We start from the raw sequence: 21,213 nt of genomic DNA on the forward strand, positions 1-21,213 counted from the left end.
CAAGTGAGTCAATACTGAAATTAGTTGACCTGTCTCTATCGTTCTTAATCACTGTCAGTATGCTTTTTGTTGGTGTATATTTTACCAAATTATCCATGATGCATTTATTACCAAGCGAGCTATCGCAGGCTAATTTAGAAGCGATTATTCAACCCCTAAATATAGACTCCACACGTCTACTCAGATAAGTAGATGTTTTTTCAACTTCTTCTATCGGAAGCAGCTAGCTTGGTGTATCAAGAGGATGAAGTTAAAAAAGCAACAACAACAGAAAAACACAACAACCTAAAAAATGTAGGAATTTATTAATTGAATAGTTAGTAGCACAGGAAAATATTTTATGAGCCCCCATAATATAACAGTTGTGAGCAGTAAATGTATTCATGTGTTATGATCAGGGGGGGTCTCTTGCTGCATCCTTTTCTTCTTATGTCTAGTTTTCCTTTATCACACCCCCAGCTATGCATCAAACACTCTGCTGTGACGGCTTCCTGCTCGTTCACAAGAGCCACAGAGCTGTGATCCATTGCAGATGCATTCCCTGTGGCCATGGAGAAATGCTCTGCTTACGCTGCTAAATAGTTGGCCGTGATACTGCTGAATATTGAGGTCCCTCTCCACTGCCGGAATGAGATTTGTCATCTTGAGTTTGTAGAAGGGATCAATTAGGGTGGCCACTTAGTAATGATCTGATGTTTTGATGTGGGCTATGCGACGGTCCCTCTGCAAGCACTGCGGCATAAAAGCATTCATATGCCTAAGAGTGATGGCCCACATTTTTTGGGTTCAGGCCTAAGAGCATCTTCTGCCTGGTTCCGCCATCCACGTAGAATAGCTGAGCTTAGTGATGGATGGAAGAAATGTTGCACAGTCCCCTCCAATGGTTCTGGACCTATATTATCCCCCTCCTCTTCCTCTGCTATACTTCTCCCATCGGTGGAGAAACGTGTTGGAGATGCCGCCCACATTTCTTGATCAAAGCCACCCTCCCTACGGTGTTGAGTTATGGCTGACTGGCCAGACAGTTGGGAGATTGGTAACTCTTCTTTCTCCTCCTATGATAACAACACATCATTATTCCTGAGTCCCTGTAGCATCTATTCCAGCAGGCAGTCAACAGGGATGGTCATACTGATCAATGTGTCATTACGACTGACCATTTTTGTTTCATGTGGAAGTCTCTGTGGAAACCTAGTTGGAATATTAGGAGCTGTCATGCGCTCTTACAGCGAGCTTAATCTGGGATTTTTTTAACTTTGCATGACTTAAAGGCTGATTTAGATGCAACAAGAATCGCTCAAATTTCGCTCAAAAGAATCTTTTGAGCGATTCTCGTTCTGTCTAAATGCACTGACATCGTGCAGTTTTCGTACACGAGTCATTGATCGCTCACTTCAAGTTTTCTTGAATTGAGTGATCAGCTGTTATCACAGCCGGCTGCGCTGATAAGATTATCTGTGCCTGTGTCCTACTGTGAATTCACAGCGGGGCACGGGCTGTAAGCCTGCAGAACAATACAGCTATTTGCTTATGCCAAACAGCTGTATTGTTCTATTACAGGCATGGCTGTGTCCTGCTCCGGCTGCATAACTGTATAGTAGCTACTTGGCTACTATAAGGAATGCAAAGATGATTGCTCAAAACTGTCACTCAAACTGTCGTTTGAGCAACTCTTGAGCGATCGATCATCTGTCAGTGTAAATGGGGTATTCCTGACGGGACAGTCCGGCACGTATATTGTAAGTATCTTATTGTTATTCATTGTTCATTATTGCATGTGGTCCAGTATATTGACAGGACAATCTAGTGCTTACATCTAATATTGTAGGCGTTTTTCTCATTTTTGGCTATTTGCTTGTTTGCGCTTAGTTTTTTTTTTGTCTATTCAAACTATATTTGCCCCACACTGTACATCACACGTGTATGTCTGTATAAAGGAAAAAAGTATTCTACACTGTAATGTTCTCACAGCTTTCTATTGAGCAAAACACATGTCAAAAGGTTTCTTTTCAGTAGGTTTTGCACATTATTACATTTATTTATTTTTTACTTTTCCTATAATAAAGAATTTTGTAAGGGAAAAAAGTAACTTTTTTAAAATTTGGTATTCTTCTTTTGTAAACATTATTATACATCTTTCCCACTAGGTGACTTGCGCATTCAAACCTCTGATTGTTTCAAAAATGCAATGCAATACCTCTGAACTGCAATGTATTATTCCTGTCAATATGCAAATAAGGAAGATGGAGCAATACCAAATAAGGAGAGATGATACCCTTCGCGCAATAGCACAAAATTTGAACTGTCAAAACCAAAAAGGATTTCGACAGGGTTCATGCGCTAATATGCTCCATAGCGGTGAGCGTATTTGCACATGTGCTCATCTGTGTGAGCCCTAACAATGATAAGCATCATCATCAGTTGCAAAGAAGGTAGCAGTGAGTTACTTGTAGTTTTCTACCATTAAAGCTGAATCTCCATAGTGTCATATACATGTGGGACATCCCATGATTATTAGAGCAAAAACACATGTGTATGCGCTAATATGCTCGCCACTATGGAGCGTATTAGTACATGAACCGTTTTTTTTCTGGATTATTCAAGCTCTGCGCTAGTGCACATGAGTCTGAAGGGGGAAAAAAAGCCAGGACCTATCTTCCCGCTTTTTTTTTCAAAGTAGCGAGAAAAAAAACCAAAAAACAGTTCTGCGCTAGTATGTCCCGGAGCGGCAAACGTAATAGCGCATGCGCCTGTCTCTTTTGGTCCACATTCTCTGCTTCTTCAGTGCTTAAGTGCTGAACTCCTAGTTTATTCTCTACTTGGACTATATCACATCTGCAAATGTTTACTTAAACCTTTAACACAATCTTCCTTGTATCATCAAAGCTAGTGGAAACATTCGCCAAGACCAGAAAGAGGAACATAAAGTTTATCTGAGCTGAATATATTTGAATCAGAGGCAGATATCTCCATATAAATAATAGATGACGTGTCATTAATTCCACTGAAGCACATTTATACTTTCTATTTCCAGCTTCTGTTTCCTGAAAATGAAGGATAACGGAAAAGAAATTATCATAATCAACAGCATACAAAGTTCTGCAATATTTAACAAGCATGTGGAAGATAGATATACATACATATGGAACACTACAAAACCAGAATTCTGTCTGTCTGTTCTGCTTTTGGAGCAGAGAAACAGAATGCAAATGGAAATAAACATTTTCTTTTTTCCCCATTGATTTCATTAGGTTTTCAAAAAATGGAAAGCAAACTAAAAGCTTACAGTCTGATTCCATTCTTTTTAGTTTTTTTGCCTGAATAACTTGCACAGTCTGCACATTCGCCTTGTCAAGGACGTTCCTCGGTGTGGTCTAATTTCTCATAAGGGTCAAAGTTATAATACAAGTTCTTTTTTGCCAAGATATACCATATCACACATGCAGAATAGAAGGGTTTCCTAACATGTAGTGCTTACAGTAAAATGTGGCAAGATCCACCTCAAAATGCAAATGAAAATTCACAGGTGAAACGTAGATATTGATGTGGATTTTGTTGCAATTTTCTACCTGAATTTCATCCTCTCAGGACTTAAACAGATGGGCGGGAGCTAGTCCATAGCGGCGAGCATAGTTGTACATACACCCATGTGTTTTTGCCCTTATGTTGAAGAACTTCAGTGTAGATTTCACTTCTTCTAATGAGGGCAAAAACACATGGGCATATGTACACCTACGCTCTCTGCTACAGAACGTAGTTGCGCATAAATTAGGTTTTCATAGTTTTTTTTTTCCAAGCCATTCAAACTCATGAGTTTGAGTGCATGAGTTTTTAAAAAATAGCAGGAATATAGGTCCTGCCCTATCTTTCCTGCATGTAGTATTAACTATGTGAGAGAAAAATAGGGCAAGTCCTAACTTTTCTCGCACGTACTATTAACGGGCAGAAATACCACTAATATATACACCATGACATGCACCATCTGGTACTCCGTGATCATGCTCTGCTGCTGCTTTAGCAACTTGGAGTTCCACCATGTAGGCATGTCACAGATTAGACGGTTGAGTGGTAGCCTGTCATTGCACCTCCGCCAGAATAGAAGCAGCTGGATGTGAACTCCGAAAGTGTGAGCACAGTTTTCTGGCCTTTTTCCAGCACTGGGTGCAAACCTGAGTAATTGTTCATCACATGGCCCAAGCAAGGTACCCGTCTGGGCTACCAGCAGGTCGGCCCTATTGTCACACATGACCTTGCCTGGCTTCAAATTTTATGGGATCAGTTATGTGTCAGCCTGTGCCTGCAGAGCCATCAAGAACTCTTCGGCTCATATGCCTCAAAATGAAAATGAAACCATTGAACTCATAAAGGGACTAAATTATGACCATCTGATAAAGCCCTTAGGGCAAAAACACATGGATGTAGTCATCCACTCTACAACATGTTATGCATGCTGCAGATGTAACGTGTGGGCAGAATCACTTCAAAAGAATAGCAGTGGGCTTGCCTTATCTCTTGCAGAGCATGGAGCTGTTGCTTCAGTCGGAGACACTTAAAGTGCCAACGACCCCCACCACAACCAACCTGTCCCCTACCCCTTAATTTCTTCAGGTTTTGTTTTTATTTTTCTTATTTAGTTTTGTTTGGTTCACTTTTTAGTGTAGTTTTATGTAACCTCTCTGAAATCCACTGCTAATTGCGTAAGAACTGCAAATAATTTGTAAGTGCTACACTGGCAACTTTGAAGACATCTGAGGCCACTGACACACACTGTATGAATTTGCTGTTTCCCTGTTTTGTTTTCCTTTTTTTTATATTAACTAAAAAAGCACCACCAACTAAATAAGCTACAATCCCTTTGAAAACAGAAGTCAACAGAGTATAACTTGTATCTTTGTGAGCCGTCCCTTTTACACGCAGAGTAATTGAATTCCCTAAACCCCACTGCTAGCTGTGTAAGGTTTGCAAAATAATTTGCCGTGACCGGACTGGCGACTTTGAACGATGTCTGAGGCAACACACTGAGAATTGCAATATTCCCTACACCAAACCATATTTTGGTCTGCTTTGCTGCTATATACATTGACAGAAGAAGAAATATACCCTCTCCCAATGTACAGACCACATTGCATATAGGCATATAAATGTCATGCAGCAACTTTCTCTGCTTCCTCCAATAGAACCCTGTTCAAGTTGTCTGCTGGTATATAAACTATCACACCAGCAGCAATATATCCACTGTGAATTATCTGGCCCTAACAACAGACCACATGTTATATCTATATATATAAAGCTGAAAGCCCTCACTGACTCACTGACTGACTCACTCACTCACTGACTCGCCAAAAGTTCTCCAACTTCCTAATGTCGCAGAAACATGAAATTTGGCAGAAGCATAGATTATCTCCAAAATAGGAAACGTTAATAGGTCCCAACTCGATTATTCAATTCTATGCGCAAAAGAATCGGCGTCGAAATTTTACGTACATAATCTAAATCTCTCACTTCCCAATGTCATAGAAACGTGAAATTTGGCACGAGCATTGATTATGTCATACATAGGAAAAGCAAACGGGTCCCAACTCCATTATTCAATTCTATGCGCAAAAGAATTAGCGTTCAAATTTTACGTACGGAATCTAATTTTCTCACTTTTCGGTGTCATAGAAACAGGAAATTTGGCACGAGCATTGATTATGTCATAAATAGGAAAAGCTAATGGGTCCTAACTCCATTATTCAATTCTATGCGCAAAAGAATTAGCGTTCAAATTTTACGTACGGAATCTAATTTTCTCACTTTCCGGGGTCATAGAAACATGAAATTTGGCAGGAGCATTGATTATGTCATAAATAGGAAAAGTTAATAGGTCCCAACTCCATTATTCAATTGTAGCGCAAAAAAAATGGCGTTGAAATTTTACGTGCGGAACGTAATTTTTTCACTTTCCGGTGTCATAGAAACAGGAAATTTGGCACAAGCATTGATTATGTCATAAATAGGAAAAGCTAATGGGTCCCAACTTGATTATTCAATTCTATGCGCAAAAGAATTAGCGTCCAAATTTTACGTACGGAATCTAATTTTCTCACTTTCCGGTGTCATAGAAACATGAAATTTGGCACAGGCATTGATTATGTCATAAATAGGAAAAGTTAATAGGTCCCAACTCCATTATTCAATTCTAGCGCAAAAAAATTGGCGTTGAAATTTTACGTGCGGAATGTAATTTTTTCACTTTCCGGTGTCATAGAAACAGGAAATTTGGCACAAGCATTGATTATGTCATAAAAAGTAAAAGCTAATGGGTCCCAACTCCATTATTCAATTCTATGCGCAAAAGAATTAGCGTCCAAATTTTACGTACGGAATCTAATTTTCTCACTTTCCGGTGTCATAGAAACGTGAAATTTGGCACGAGCATTGATTATGTCATAAATAGGAAAAGCTAATGGGTCCCAACTCCATTATTCAATTCTATGCGCAAAAGAATTAGTGTCCAAATTTTATATGCGGAATGTAATTTTCTCACTTTCCGGTGTCATAGAAACGGGAAATTTGGCACGAGCATTGATTATGTCATAAATAGGGAAAGCTAATGGGTCCCAACTCCATTATTCAATTCTATGCGCAAAAGAATTAGCGTCCAAATTTTACGAGCGGAATGTAATTTTCTCACTTCCTGATGTCATTTTATATAAAGGAAACGTCGCATGGTTACCTCCACGTGGTGTTTCCTGGGTAACGCAGAGAACTATGCAAAATAGTGAACATATGTTTTTCCTCAGTATCTCTAAAGTAACCACAACTTCATAAGATTTTCCGTGTGAACACCAGATAAACACCAGTACCAAATTAACTCGGGCGAAGCCGGGTATATCAGCTAGTAGGTATATAAACGTGATGCAGCTTTTCTGTCCTGTACTCAAATGTAAAATGGCTGTTGGTTACATTGTGCCTATATTATATATGGCTAGGTCATGTGATGCAGGCGTCTAATTAAACTTTTGCCCTTATGCAAGATGGAAGACACATTTGGTGACATACAGCAGACATTATGGGAAATTCAATTTGCTCTTGATTTTTGGCAAAAACCTATTTGGACTGACCTGATTCCATTTTGCAAAAATGGGGGCAATTTTATCACCCGGGTCTAAATACTACTTTGTACTATTCAAAAGTTATTGTTATTTTAACACAACAAAACCCTTTGTGAAGCCATTGAAAGGGTAAGCAAACGGGGGAACACAAAGTTATCATAATTAGTGTTGATTGTCATTCTCAGACAGGCGAAGAGAACATGAAAAACTCCATACGGATGTTGCCTTGGGTAAGATTTGAACCTAGAACTCCTGCACTGCAAGTCAAAATCTGGAGGCCAAATTAGTGTCTCCTATTGACTTTAATGGGAATCGGGATTGGGTTATCCCAACTCAGTTATTTTTGGAAAATTTGACCTTTAACTCCTGACCCGATTATTCCAATAATCTCTCATCCCTAATCATTATGTCTTAAAGGTTAAGTAAAACTTTACTTTATCTTACTGAATACTTTATGCATCAGATAATATAGTAACGACATGCAAATGTAGATAGAAAAGAAATCTGCCACTTCCAGTAATATATCCCATTATAGTAGACAGCACTAATGATAATTACTGCTGACAAGTGCTGATTCTTGCTTTAGCTTCATGTGAGATGCCCTTCAGATGTGAGTTTTATGTTCCAGTCTCCTCTTATTTGGTATTTTAGTAAAATCACTTTGTAAGCTGCCAACCTACTTTTTACTTTCCTTTAACCTTGGTAATGGTCAGGGGCACAGCGGAGGGAGTGTCAGGCGGGGCATGTGCCCCAGATGCAGAGGGAAAGGGGATTCTTATGGAGGCGGACTGGCCATTGACCACAATGGAAGAAATCTCGGTATGCCGGTCAGGTCGCGGAGGGGGATTCGGGCAGCTAGGTTAGGCACCCCTGATTTTGATTTTTTTAAGCGTATAATAAAATAAAAAACAATATTTAGTCACCTCCTGTCTTTCTACCCAGCTGCTGGTCGTTGACTCTGCTCTGTCCCCTGCTAACTTCTGCATGGTTCGATCATGTGACACACATGACTGCTGCACAGTCTCTGGACATTCCTTGGCCTCAACATTACTGAGGCCAGGGATGGACTGCAGCAATCATGTGTGTCACATGATCGCACAATGTGGACCTCCAACTGTCAGCGGCTGGGGAGCAACAGCGGCAGTGAGTATGGCCTGATTTTACTTGATCGCATTTAGGGGCAAAAGGTTGCATCATATTATATCATTGTACCAGTCTTCATTTAGTAACAGTATGGTAGCCTAATAGGTTAAAAATATGTGGCAAAGAATTGGGCAGTTCAAAACCTTGCAGCTTTGGTCTCTGTTTCATAAGCCTTTGGAGCCATTCAGTTTTCCATCCGAATGCCATGTTTGGATGGAACGCTCGGATGAGAAGACTGGACGGGCGCCCAAACGAGGTATAACTGTAGGCTAAAAATACCTCTACACAAAATGACTATCATGTAAGGGCAGTGATTGTTCAGTAGCCGTTTGCAGAGAGATATTAACCCCTTAGTGACGGCCTAACAGTCTTTTTACGTCCTGCCATTGAGGACGTGTATTGAGAGAGACAGTGCTGCTATCTCCCTCCATACAGTGCGGGCGTCAGCTGTTTATTACAGCTGACACCCGTGGGCAACGGTTGCAAACCGCCTCACGACCGATCGTGGCTATTAACCCTTTAAATCCCCCGACCAATGTTCGGTGGGTCCCGTGAGATCGGGGGAGCCGTGCAGGTGTCATGGAAGCCGGGGGCCTTCTGAAAGGCCCCATGGCTGTCTTGGCAGACTGCCCATCAAGCCATCGCCGTGGGGTGGCCTGGTAGGCTGCTTGTCAGAATGCACTATGATGTAATGCTATGGCGATCAAAGCATCGCTGGTTGTGGTCGTCCCAAGGGGACTAAAAGAAAGTGTAAAAATGAAAACAATAAAGTTTTATTAATTATTTTTAAAAAAAGTACTAAAAGTAAAAAAAAACATTTTGCCATATTTGCAATAAAATATCTAAATAATGAAGCAAAAATACGTGTTTGGTATCGCTGCGTCCGTAAAAGTCTGATCTAGCTAAGTAATGCATTATTTACCCCACATGGTGAACAGCGTCCGAAAAAAAAGAATGCCAGAAATGCGCTTTTTTGGTCACCCTATCTCTAAGACAAAATGTAATAAAAAGCAAGTTTGGTATCGTAGTAATCGTACTGACCCATAGAAAAAAGTTATCAGGTTATTTTTGTTGCAGTTTGTGCGCCGTGGAAACAGGACGCACGGAAAGATGGCTTAATGTCATTTTTTTCCTATTTCTCTCCACTTAGAATTTTTCAAACGTTTTTCAGTACATTATATATTACATTAAATAGTACCATTGAAAAATAGAACTCGTCCCCCAAAAAACAAGCCCTCATACAGTGACGTCGATGGATAAATAAAGGAGTTACAATTTTCTTTAAAAGGGAGGAGGAAAAAACAAAAATGGAAAAAAACAAAAAAGCTCCGTCACTAAGGGGTTAATCATCTATCCGCAGGATCAGATCGCAGGATGTGATATTTATATTACATTTATTGGTGGTGGGGAGGGGGCTCAGCCGACGGAGCCCAACCTAAGATTGGAGGGAAGGGGGCGACAAAATGAATCTTTACTTTGCTACGTCTCCTGTAATGGCCAGGCTATTACCATGCTCTAAAATGCACATAAGTAGACTCATTTTCTGTACAATTATGTAGAGTCTTCAGCATGTAAAGGAAAGGGTCACCAATTCTGTTATAAAAACTAAAGACAGAGAATGAAAAAAAGAACAAATTAGGGCTTGGCTCATTTTAGCAGAATTCAAATGAAATACTACTATACAGTATTGTAAACCCTCAGCTGTGCCAAGGACCACTATGAAGTTCTCAAATACTACAGTGCAGCACAAAATCCCCCAGCCCAACAGAACCAAAGTGAAAATGTTATTGCTTTAAAGGGTTTTCCAGCTAAAGACATGTATCCTTCATCCACAGGATGGGTAATAAACAACTACTAGGTGTCCCCAGCAATTCCCAGCAATAGCACAGCCCAAATGCCCCATGTGAATTGAACTGTGGTTCGCATGTATGACCACTGCTCCACTCACTTCTATGGGATGAAGGAGGATCGATATGCTTGGTTGTTTTCCTTTGTCCTTTAAAAGTGAATGAAGCAGTGATCATGCATGTGCACCGTAGCTCAATTGACATTCAGGGTCCTTGATATACCTTGGAGTCCCTGAGGTTGGATCCCCAGCAATCAGACACATATTTCCTATCCTGTGAATAGGGAATACATGTATTTTGTGAGAATACCCCTTAACATCAGGGAAAAGTTGATGTCACTGGATGAAGATTTGGGGTGGAACAAGGCTTGTCCTGATCTCTGTCGTAATTCTGAAGAAGAGCTTGGGATGGACTGCTGGTTTCTTGTGTTGGCATGGAGTTTCGACTTATGAGCCAATGCCGTGTACAGCGCGCTTCTCAAAAAGAATTTTAAGTTTTAGACTAGGGCTACATGTTGACTTCGGCTATGCTGCCAAAGATCACAGCGTAACCCTGTGACCTCGCAAGGAATCCATATGATGAAATTGATCTGCACAGAATATTAGGCCTCTTTAAATAGGAAAAAAATCTAATTATAGATACTTTAAAACTCAATCACCTGTGCAGATAATTTCTGTATAATTTTGACATTTTAATGGCAAATACTTAAAAAGCATGAAGAAATGGTAGTGGGTGACCATTTTACTGAATAAAATCCAGAAGGTTCTGTTAAAAAAAAAAACTAATAAATAAAATGTTAAGTACACACAGTATAGATATAATGCATAAAAGGCGGATGCGAAATTGTTATTTTGTTTGAGTCTGCTGCCACCTGCTGAAAGATTAGGAGAATGCACAACAGAAGAAAGCCTTCAGCGATCTAAATAAGTCAAGGCACTACAAATCCAGTACAAGGTTAAACTATATCAAGACATTTCGAGCATCATCTCATTTAAATAAAGCAGAAGGATAATGGTAAATGATGGCAAAGCTTCCAGCGGCCTTTAGGTGACTAGAAAATATACATGCTTATGGTTCCAGTACTCAGAAACATGCATATTTTAGATGCTGAGTGGATTTGACCAAGCTCATTGTATCATAAACTCTTGGTAAAAGTAGTTGTGATTCGGGAACATTGGAGTAATACCGTGTTTCCCCGAAAATAAGACAGTGTCTTATATTAATTTCTGTTCAAAAAGGTTTAACTTTTTTACATGTATAGCTGCCTGGACACTATTTAAATTGACTTTTTAAATTAACTGTTAGCAGGGCTTAATTTTGGAGTAGAGCTTATATTTCAAGCATCCTCAAAAAGCCTGAAAAGACAGGAATTAGGTCCTACCTGTTAATTCCTTTTCTTGAAGTCATCCTGACAGCATACACATGGAGGTTGTCCGTCGGACACCTGTTGGGACAGGAAGCGAAGAATACAAACGGTAACTCCCACCACCGGCTCACCAGTGTGTACCAAATAACTACAGTGACCCGGCTTTGCTTAACCAATCAATTTTAATACAGAAATCATAGTACAATACGTTACTTCTAGAGATGAGCGAACGCGTTCGTCCGAGCTTGATATTCGTGCGAATATTAGGGTGTTCGGGATGTTCGTTATTCGTAACGAACACCATGCGGTGTTCTGGTTACTTTCACTTCCTTCCCTGAGACGTTAGCGCGCTTTTCTGGCCAATTGAAAGACAGGGAAGGCATTACAACTTCCCCCTGCAACGTTTAAGCCCTATACCACCCCCCTGCTGTGAGTGGCTGGCGAGATCAGGTGTTCGCCTAATATAAAAGTCGGCCCCTCCCGCGGCTCGCCTCAGATGCCTGGTGAGTTAGATGAGGGACAGTGCTGTTTATACCGGAGCTGCTGTAGGGAAAGAATTGGTAGTTAGTGTAGGCTTCAAGACCCCCCAAAGGTCCTTATTAGGGCCACTGATAGCTGTGTGTTGGCTGCTGTTAGCAGTGGCATTTTTTTTTTCTCAAACTCGGCTCTGCAGAGCGTTGCACCTGGCATTAGGGACAGAAGTGCTGCATAGGCAGGGAGAGTGTTAGGAGTGAGTGTGGCCTTCAAGAACCTCAACGGTCCTTTCTAGGGCCATATTTATCCGTGTGCAGTACTGTCCAGGCTGCTGTTAGCTGTGCTGCATTTTTTTTGGGCTTCTCAAAATCGCCTCTGCAGAGCATTCCACCCTCCATTGATACTGCAGGGAAAGAATTGTATAGGCAGGGCCACAACACAGTTATTATTCATAGAATATACGCAGTGCTGCCTTTTGGTGGAAAAACAAGTGAAAACAAATCTATTTGTCCAGCCTCTGTCCGTCCTTACGGGCGGTGGACACGTGTGAGCTGCGTGAAAAACATTGCTAAATCATACGCACCCAGCTACGCTTTACTGCTGGCTTCGCCATTTGCTTTCCTTAATTGGGAAAAAAATACCTGCTCTGCCAGAGTTATAATAACTCTGCTACCCTCACGTTCTGTGACACATTAGCAGGGACACAGCACAGTTATTAAACTTCTCATGTTCATTGAATATACGCAGTGCTGCCTTTTGGTGGAAAAACAAGTGAAAACAAATCTATTTGTCCAGCCTCTGTCCGTCCTTACGGGCGGTGGACACGTGTGAGCTGCGTGAAAAACATTGCTAAATCATACGCACCCAGCTACGCTTTACTGCTGGCTTCGCCATTTGCTTTCCTTAATTGGGAAAAAAAATACCTGCTCTGCCAGAGTTATAATAACTCTGCTACCCTCACGTTCTGTGACACATTAGCAGGGACACAGCACAGTTATTAAACTTCTCATGTTCATTGAATATACGCAGTGCTGCCTTTTGGTGGAAAAACAAGTGGAAACAAATCTATTTGTCCAGCCTCTGTCCGTCCTTACGGGCGGTGGACACGTGTGAGCTGCGTGAAAAACATTGCTAAATCATACGCACCCAGCTACGCTTTACTGCTGGCTTCGCCATTTGCTTTCCTTAATTGGGAAAAAAAATACCTGCTCTGCCAGAGTTATAATAACTCTGCTACCCTCACGTTCTGTGACACATTAGCAGGGACACAGCACAGTTATTAAACTTCTCATGTTCATTGAATATACGCAGTGCTGCCTTTTGGTGGAAAAACAAGTGGAAACAAATCTATTTGTCCAGCCTCTGTCCGTCCTTACGGGCGGTGGACACGTGTGAGCTGCGTGAAAAACATTGCTAAATCATACGCACCCAGCTACGCTTTACTGCTGGCTTCGCCATTTGCTTTCCTTAATTGGGAAAAAAAATACCTGCTCTGCCAGAGTTATAATAACTCTGCTACCCTCACGTTCTGTGACACATTAGCAGGGACACAGCACAGTTATTAAACTTCTCATGTTCATTGAATATACGCAGTGCTGCCTTTTAGTGGAAAAACAAGTGGAAACAAATCTATTTGTCCAGCCTCTGTCCGTCCTTACGGGGGGTGGACACGTGTGAGCTGCGTGAAAAACATTGCTAAATCATACGCACCCAGCTACGCTTTACTGCTGGCTTCGCCATTTGCTTTCCTTAATTGGGAAAAAAAATACCTGCTCTGCCAGAGTTATAATAACTCTGCTACCCTCACGTTCTGTGACACATTAGCAGGGACACAGCACAGTTATTAAACTTAGATTATTCATTCACTAGAGGCAGTGGGGCCTTTCGTTTTCCAAAAAGGGAAAAAATTATATTTGGCCTGCAGTCTTGCGCCAATTTATTTCCTGCCTGTGAAATCAAATCACTGGTAATACAGCATGCTGAGGGGTAGGGGTAGGCCTAGAGGACGTGGACGCGGCCGAGGACGCGGAGGGCCAAGTCAGGGTGTGGGCACAGGCCGAGCTCCTGATCCCGGTGTGTCGCAGCCGACTGCTGCGCGATTAGGAGAGAGGCACGTTTCTGGCGTCCCCACATTCATCGCCCAATTAATGGGTCCACGCGGGAGACGGTTATTAGAAAATGAGCAGTGTGAGCAGGTCCTGTCCTGGATGGCAGAAAGTGCTTCGAGCAACCTATCGTCAACACGCAGTTCTGCGCCGTCCACTGCTGCAAATCCGAATCCTCTGTCTGCTGCTCCTCCTTCCTCCCAGCCTCCTCACTCCACTACAATGACACCTGCTCAGGAGCGGGAACACTCCCAGGAACTGTTCTCGGGCCCCTGCTTAGATTGGGCAGCAGCGGTTCCTCTCCCACCAGAGGAGTTTATCGTCACTGATGCCCAACCATTCGAAAGTTCCCGGGGTCCGAGGGAAGAGGCTGGGGACTTCCGCCAACTGTCTCAACAACTTTCTGTGGGTGAGGAGGACGATGACGATCAGACACAGTTGTCTTGCAGTGAGGTAGTAGTAAGGGCAGTAAGTCCAAGGGAGCAGCGCACAGAGGATTCGGAGGAAGAGCAGCAGGACGATGAGGTGACTGACCCCACCTGGTGTGCAACGCTTACTCAGGAGGACAGGTCTTCAGAGGGGGAGTCAAGGGCATCAGCAGGGCAGGTTGCAAGAGGCAGTGCGGTGGCCAGGGCCAGGGGTAGAGGCAGGGCCAGACCGAATAATCCACCAAGTGTTTCCCAAAGCGCCCCCTCGCGCCATGCCACCCTGCAGAGGCCGAGGTGCTCTAAGGTCTGGCAGTTTTTCACAGAGACGCCTGACGACCGACGAACAGTGGTGTGCAACCTTTGTTGCGCAAAGCTCAGCCGGGGAGCCAACACCAACAGCCTCACCACCACCACCATGCGCAGACATATGATGGCCAAGCACCCCACAAGGTGGGACGAAGGCCGTTCACCGCCTCCGGTTTGCACCCCTGCCTCTCCCCCTGTGCCCCAACCTGCCACTGAGATGCAACCCCCCTCTCAGGACACAGGCACTACCGCCTCATGGCCTGCACCCACACCCTCATCTCCGCTGTCCTCGGCCCCATCCAGCAGTGTAGTTCAGCGCACCGTTCAGCCGTCGCTTGCGCAAGTGTTCGAGCGCAAGCGCAAGTACGCCGCCACGCACCCGCACGCTCAAACGTTAACCGTCCGCATAGCAAAATTCATCAGCCTTGAGATGCTGCCGTATAGGGTTGTGGAAACTGAGTCCTTCAAAAGTATCATGGAGGCGGCGGCCCCGCGCTACTCAGTTCCCAGTCGCCACTACTTTTCCCGATGTGCCGTCCCAGCCCTGCACGACCACGTCTCCCGCAACATTGTGCGCGCCCTCACCAACGCGGTTACTGCCACGGTCCACTTAACTACGGACACGTGGACAAGCACAGGCGGGCAGGGCCACTACATCTCCCTGACGGCACATTGGGTGAATTTAGTGGAGGCTGGGACAGAGTCAGAGCCCGGGACCGCTCACGTCCTACCCACCCCCAGAATTGCGGGCCCCAGCTCGGTGGTGGTATCTGCGGAGGTGTATGCTTCCTCCACTAAAGCACCCTCCTCCTCCTCCTCTGTCTCGCAATCAAGATGTGTTAGCAGCAGCATGTCGCCAGCAGTCGGTGTCGCGCGGTGTGGCAGCACAGCGGTGGGCAAGCGTCAGCAGGCCGTGCTGAAACTACTCAGCTTAGGCGATAAGAGGCACACGGCCCACGAACTGCTGCAGGGTCTGACACAGCAGACCGACCGCTGGCTTGCGCCACTGAGCCTCCAACCGGGCATGGTCGTGTGTGACAACGGCCGTAACCTGGTGGCGGCTCTGCAGCTCGGCAGCCTCACGCACGTGCCATGCCTGGCCCACGTCTTTAATTTGGTGGTTCAGCGCTTTCTGAAAAGCTACCCACGCTTGTCAGACCTGCCCGTAAAGGCGCGCCGGCTCTGCGCACATTTCCGCAAGTCCCACACGGACGCTGCCACCCTGCGCACCCTGCAACATCACTTTAAGCTGCCAGTGCACCGACTGCTGTGCGACGTGCCCACACGGTGGAACTCTACGCTCCACATGTTGGCCAGGCTCTATGAACAACGTAGAGCTATAGTCGAATACCAACTCCAACATGGGCGGCGCAGTGGGAGTCAGCCTCCTCAATTCCTTTCAGAAGAGTGGGCCTGGTTGGCAGACATCTGCCATGTCCTTGGTAATTTTGAGGAGTCTACCCAGGTGGTGAGCGGCGATGCTACAATCATTAGCGTCACCATTCCTCTGCTATGCATCTTGAGAAATTCCCTGCAAACCATAAAGGCAGCTGCTTTGCGCTCGGAAACGGGGGCGGGGGAAGACAGTATGCCGCTGGATAGTCAGGGCACCCTCCTGTCTATTTCTCAGCGCGTACAGGAGGAGGAGGAGGAGCATGAGGAGGATGAGGAGGAGGGGGAAGAGACAGCTTGGGCCGCTGCTGACGGTACACCGGCTGATTGCCTGTCATCCTTTCAGCGTGTATGGCCTGAGGAGTAGGAGGAGGAGGAGGAGGAGGAGGAGGATCCTGAAAGTGATCTTCCTAGTGAAGACAGCCATGTGTTGCGTACAGGTACCCTGTCACACATGGCTGACTTCATGTTAGGATGCCTTTCTCGTGACCCTCGCGTTGCACGCATTCTGGCCACTACGGATTACTGGGTGTACACACTGCTCGATCCACGGTATAAGGAGAACCTGCCCACTCTGATTCCCGAAGAGGAAAGGGGTTCGAGAGTGTTGCTATACCACAGGACCCTTGCGGACAAGCTGATGGTAAAATTCCCAGCCGACAGCGCTAGTGGCAGAAGGCGCAGTACCGAGGGCAAGGTAGCAGGGGATGTGCGTAGATCGAGCAGCATGTACATCCCAGGCAGTGCAACAGTCTTTAAGGGCCTGGCCAGCTTTATGGCTCCCCACCAAGACTGTGTCACCGCTCCCCAGTCACGGCTGAGTCGGCGGGAGCACTGTAAAAGGATGGTGAGGGAGTACGTAGCGGATCGCACGACCATCCTTGGTGACGCCTCTGCCCCCTACAACTACTGGGTGTCGAAGCTGGACATGTGGCCTGAACTAGCGCTGTATGCCCTGGAGGTGCTTGCTTGTCCTGTGGCTAGCGTGTTGTCGGAGAGGGTGTTTAGTGCGGCTGGGGGAATCATCACAGATAAGTGTAGCCGCTTGTCAACCGACAGTGCCGACAGGCTAACACTCATCAAGATGAACAAAGGCTGGATTTCCCCAGACTTCTGTTCTCCACCAGCGGACAGCAGCGATACGTAAGCAATACGTAGGCTGCACCCGCGGATGGAAGCTACGTTCTCTCTCACCATCCAAAACGGGGACATTTCTGCTTCATCAATCTGTGTCTAATATTCCTCCTCCTCCTCCTCCTGCTCCTCCTCCTGAAACCTCACGTAATCACGCTGAACGGGCAATTTTTCTTAGGGCCACAAGGCTCACTCAAATAATTTTTCAGAACAATTTTTATAAGTTTCAATGCGCTTAAAAGCGTTGGAACTGTAACTTGAACCAATTTTTCGTTACACTGGGCTGCCTCCAGGCCTAGTTACCACTTAAGCCACATTAACCAAAGCGATTAATGGGTTTCACCTGCCCTCTTGGCTGGCCATGGCCAATTTTTGGGATGTACATTAGTACTGTTGATACAGCAATTTTTGTGGGCCCTCGCCTACAGTGTAATCAAATTAATTTTTAGGCCACCTGCATTACAGCTGACGTTACCTCAGCTGTGTTGGGCAATGCAATGGGATATTTTTGTGTACCGCCGGTGGGTTCCAGGGAGCCACCCATGCTGTAGGTGCACACTGAGTTTTTAATACATCTGTACACTTCTAAAGAACCCGTCTGACTGGGGCATGCAGTGTGGGCCGAAGCCCACCTGTATTACGCACGACATTACTACCTCAGCTGTGTTGGGCAATGCAATGGGATATTTCTATGTACCGCCGGTGGCTTCCTGGCACCCACCCAGGCAGTGGGTCCACAGGGAGTTTAACCTACATGTGTCCACTTGTAAAGAACCCCAGTCTGACTGGGGCATGCAGTGTGGGCCGAAACCCACCTGCATTAACCCTTTCCAGTCCACTGTGTGACCTGTGAAGACATTAGGGTTTAAGGCTGTACAGCTCCGTTGTTGGTAGACGTCCGTCGGGGTTCTCTTACTGTATATTGCCAGCCTCTCTGCTGTCGGAGCCTATCCTACGTGTCAGCTCATGCAGTACTGGCTTTAGCCAGCATATAGCGCCGTTGTATAACAGCAGAAAAAGAGTAAGCCCCCTAGGAAAACCATATACAAATTGGATTGGAAAGGGTTAAGCACAACATTACTACCTCAGCTGTGTTGGGCAATGCAATGGGATATTTCTATGTACCGCCGGTGGCTTCCTGGCACCCACCCATGCTGTAGGTGCACACGGAGTTTTTACTACATCTGTACACTTATAAAGAACCCCAGTCAGACTGGGGCATGCAGTGTGGGCCGAAGCCCACCTGCATTAAGCACGACATTACTACCTCAGCTGTGTTGGGCAATGCAATGGGATATTTCTGTGTACCGCCGGTGGGTTCCAGGGAGCCACCCATGCTGTGGGTCGACAGGGACTTCACAATAGGGAGTTGTACCTGCCTGTGTCTATGAATTAAAAAGCCCGGTCTGACTGGGGCATGCAGACACCTTGACAGAATGAATAGTGTGTGGCACATAGGTTCCCCATTGCTATGCCCACGTGTGCAGCTCCTGATGGCGGTGGCACAGGATTCTATTTCTCATTGCTTCTGTACAGCATTGTGGGCTATCGCTCCGCCACTTTTAAAGAGGGTCGCTGCCTAGCCGTGCCAACCTCTGCAGTGTGTGCCTGCGGTCCCTCGTCATGGCAGACGCAATTCTAAATAGACATGAGCGTGGTGTGGCATGAGGGCAGCTGAAGGCTGCCCAGGGACACTTTGGTGTGCGCTGTGGGGGGGGGAGGGGGGGCGGTTGGGCAGCATGTAACCCAGGAGAAGTGTCAGTGGAGTGTCATGCAGGCAGTGATTGTGCTTTGTTGGAGGTAGTGTGGTGCTTAGCAAAGGTATGCCATGCTAATGAGGGCTTTTCAGAAGTAAAAGTTGTTGGGAGGGGGGGGGGCCACTCTTGCCGGTATTGTGGCTTAATAGTGGGACCTGTGAACTTGAGATGCAGCCCAACACGTAGCCCCTCGCCTGCCCTATCCGTCACTGTGTCATTCCCATCACTTTCCTGAATTGCCCAGATTTTCACACATGAAAACCTTAGCGAGCATCGGCGAAATACAAAAATGTTCTGGTCGCCCATTGACTTCAATGGGGTTCGTTGTTCGAAACGAACCCTCGAGCATCACGGGAAGTTCGTTCCGAATAACGAACACCCGAACATTTTGGTGTTCGCTCATCTCTAGTTACTTCACATAAAAATAACTCAAGGGGAGGGAAAAGCCCCTATGCTGTCAGGATGACTTCAAGAAAAGGAATTAACTGGTAAGACCTAATTCCTGTCTTCCCCTCGTCATCCTGACAGCATACACATGGAGTAGTGCCAACAATCAAGGGCTTTAGGGAGGGACCACTGCCTGTAGCACCTTCCGCCCAAAGGCCATATCACGGCTGGCCCCCAGGTGTAGGCGATAGTGTTTCGTGAAGGTATGAGTGCTCGACCATGTGGCGGCCCTGCAGATCTGGTCGGTTGTCGCCTGGGCTCTCTCCGCCCAGGAACAGGCGACCGCCCTAGTGGAATGGGCTCTAACGTCGCCCGGGAGTGGGATCCCTTGGGATCTGTACGCCTCTTCTATGGCCCTCCTGACCCACCGCGCTAAGGAGTCCTTAGTAGCGGCCCCTCCTCTGCGTGGACCCTGGAATTGAATAAAGAGGTTGTTAGACTTCCTGAAGGAATGTGTGACCTCCAAATACTTCAGAACTGCTCGTCTAACATCTAAATTATGGAACCTCTGTTCCGTGGTGTTACGGGGTTCCTGGCAGAAGGAGGGAAGTACTATTCGCTGTTCTCTGTGAAAGTCTGTGAGAACTTTCGGTTGGAAAAAGGGGTCAGGCCTGAACTCTATTTTATCTGGGAAGGTGGTCATGTACGGGGGCCTAATAGAGAGGGATTGGATCTCCCCGATCCGTCTGGCAGATGTGATGGCAACTAGAAAGGCCACTTTATAGGAGAGGATCTTTACTGATAGATCTTCCAGGGGCTCAAAGGGGTGTGCGCAGAGGGCCTGCAAAACAAGGTTCAGGTCCCAGGGGGGCATGGTTTCCCTTATAAAGGGGTGGAGTCTTACTGCCCCTTTCAGATATTTCTTAATTAGCCTATGGTCGCCTAAGGGGAAGTCGAAGAAGGCCCCAAGGGCAGCCACCTGGACCTTAAGGGTACCAGGTCTTAGCCCCATGTCCAAACCATCCTGTAGGAACTCCAATATTTTGTTAATGTCGGGCTGTTGGAGGTCATGTATACTATACCCCAACCACCTAGAGAAGGTATCCTACACCCTGGAGTATATTTTTCTGGTGGATTTTTTGAGGCTCTCACATAAAGTAGTGGTCACCCTCCCTGATAGGCCCTGGCTCAGGTATTTTACCCGCTCAACTTCCAGACCGCCAGTCTGAACTGTCAGACCTTTGGGCATATCAGGGGACCCTGCTGAAGGAGGTCGTCTCTCTGCGGCAGATGTAGAGGCTCCTGTGTCGAGAGAGCGGTCAGGAGCGGGAACCAGGGTCTCTTGGGCCAGAATGGGGCCACCAGGATAACGGAGCCTGGGGACTCCTGAATTTTCCTTAGGACCCGAGGAATCAGGGGGATAGGTGGGAAGGCGTATGCAAGGTCCCAATCCCAGACCTGGGATAGTGCATCTATTCCCAGGGAGCCCCCGTCTGCTCCCCTGGAGAAAAACCGGGGACACTTGGTGTTCTCCCGAGAGGCGAACAAGTCCACCTTGGGTGTCCTCCATCTCTCTAAAATGAGCTGGAACGCGTGTGGATGTAGAGTCCACTCCCCGGGGTCTATCTTCCTGCGGCTGAGATGGTCCGCCATGGAGTTCTCTGGGCCCCTTACGCGGTATGCTGTGACGGAAGGCGTCCGCTGCTCTATCCACCCGAGAACTTTCGCCGCCAGGTCTTGGAGTCGGGGGTTCCGCGTGGATCCCTGGTGGCGAATG

This window comes from Eleutherodactylus coqui, chromosome 4 (genome assembly GCF_035609145.1).
Source record: "Eleutherodactylus coqui strain aEleCoq1 chromosome 4, aEleCoq1.hap1, whole genome shotgun sequence".
Taxonomy (NCBI): domain Eukaryota; kingdom Metazoa; phylum Chordata; class Amphibia; order Anura; family Eleutherodactylidae; genus Eleutherodactylus; species Eleutherodactylus coqui.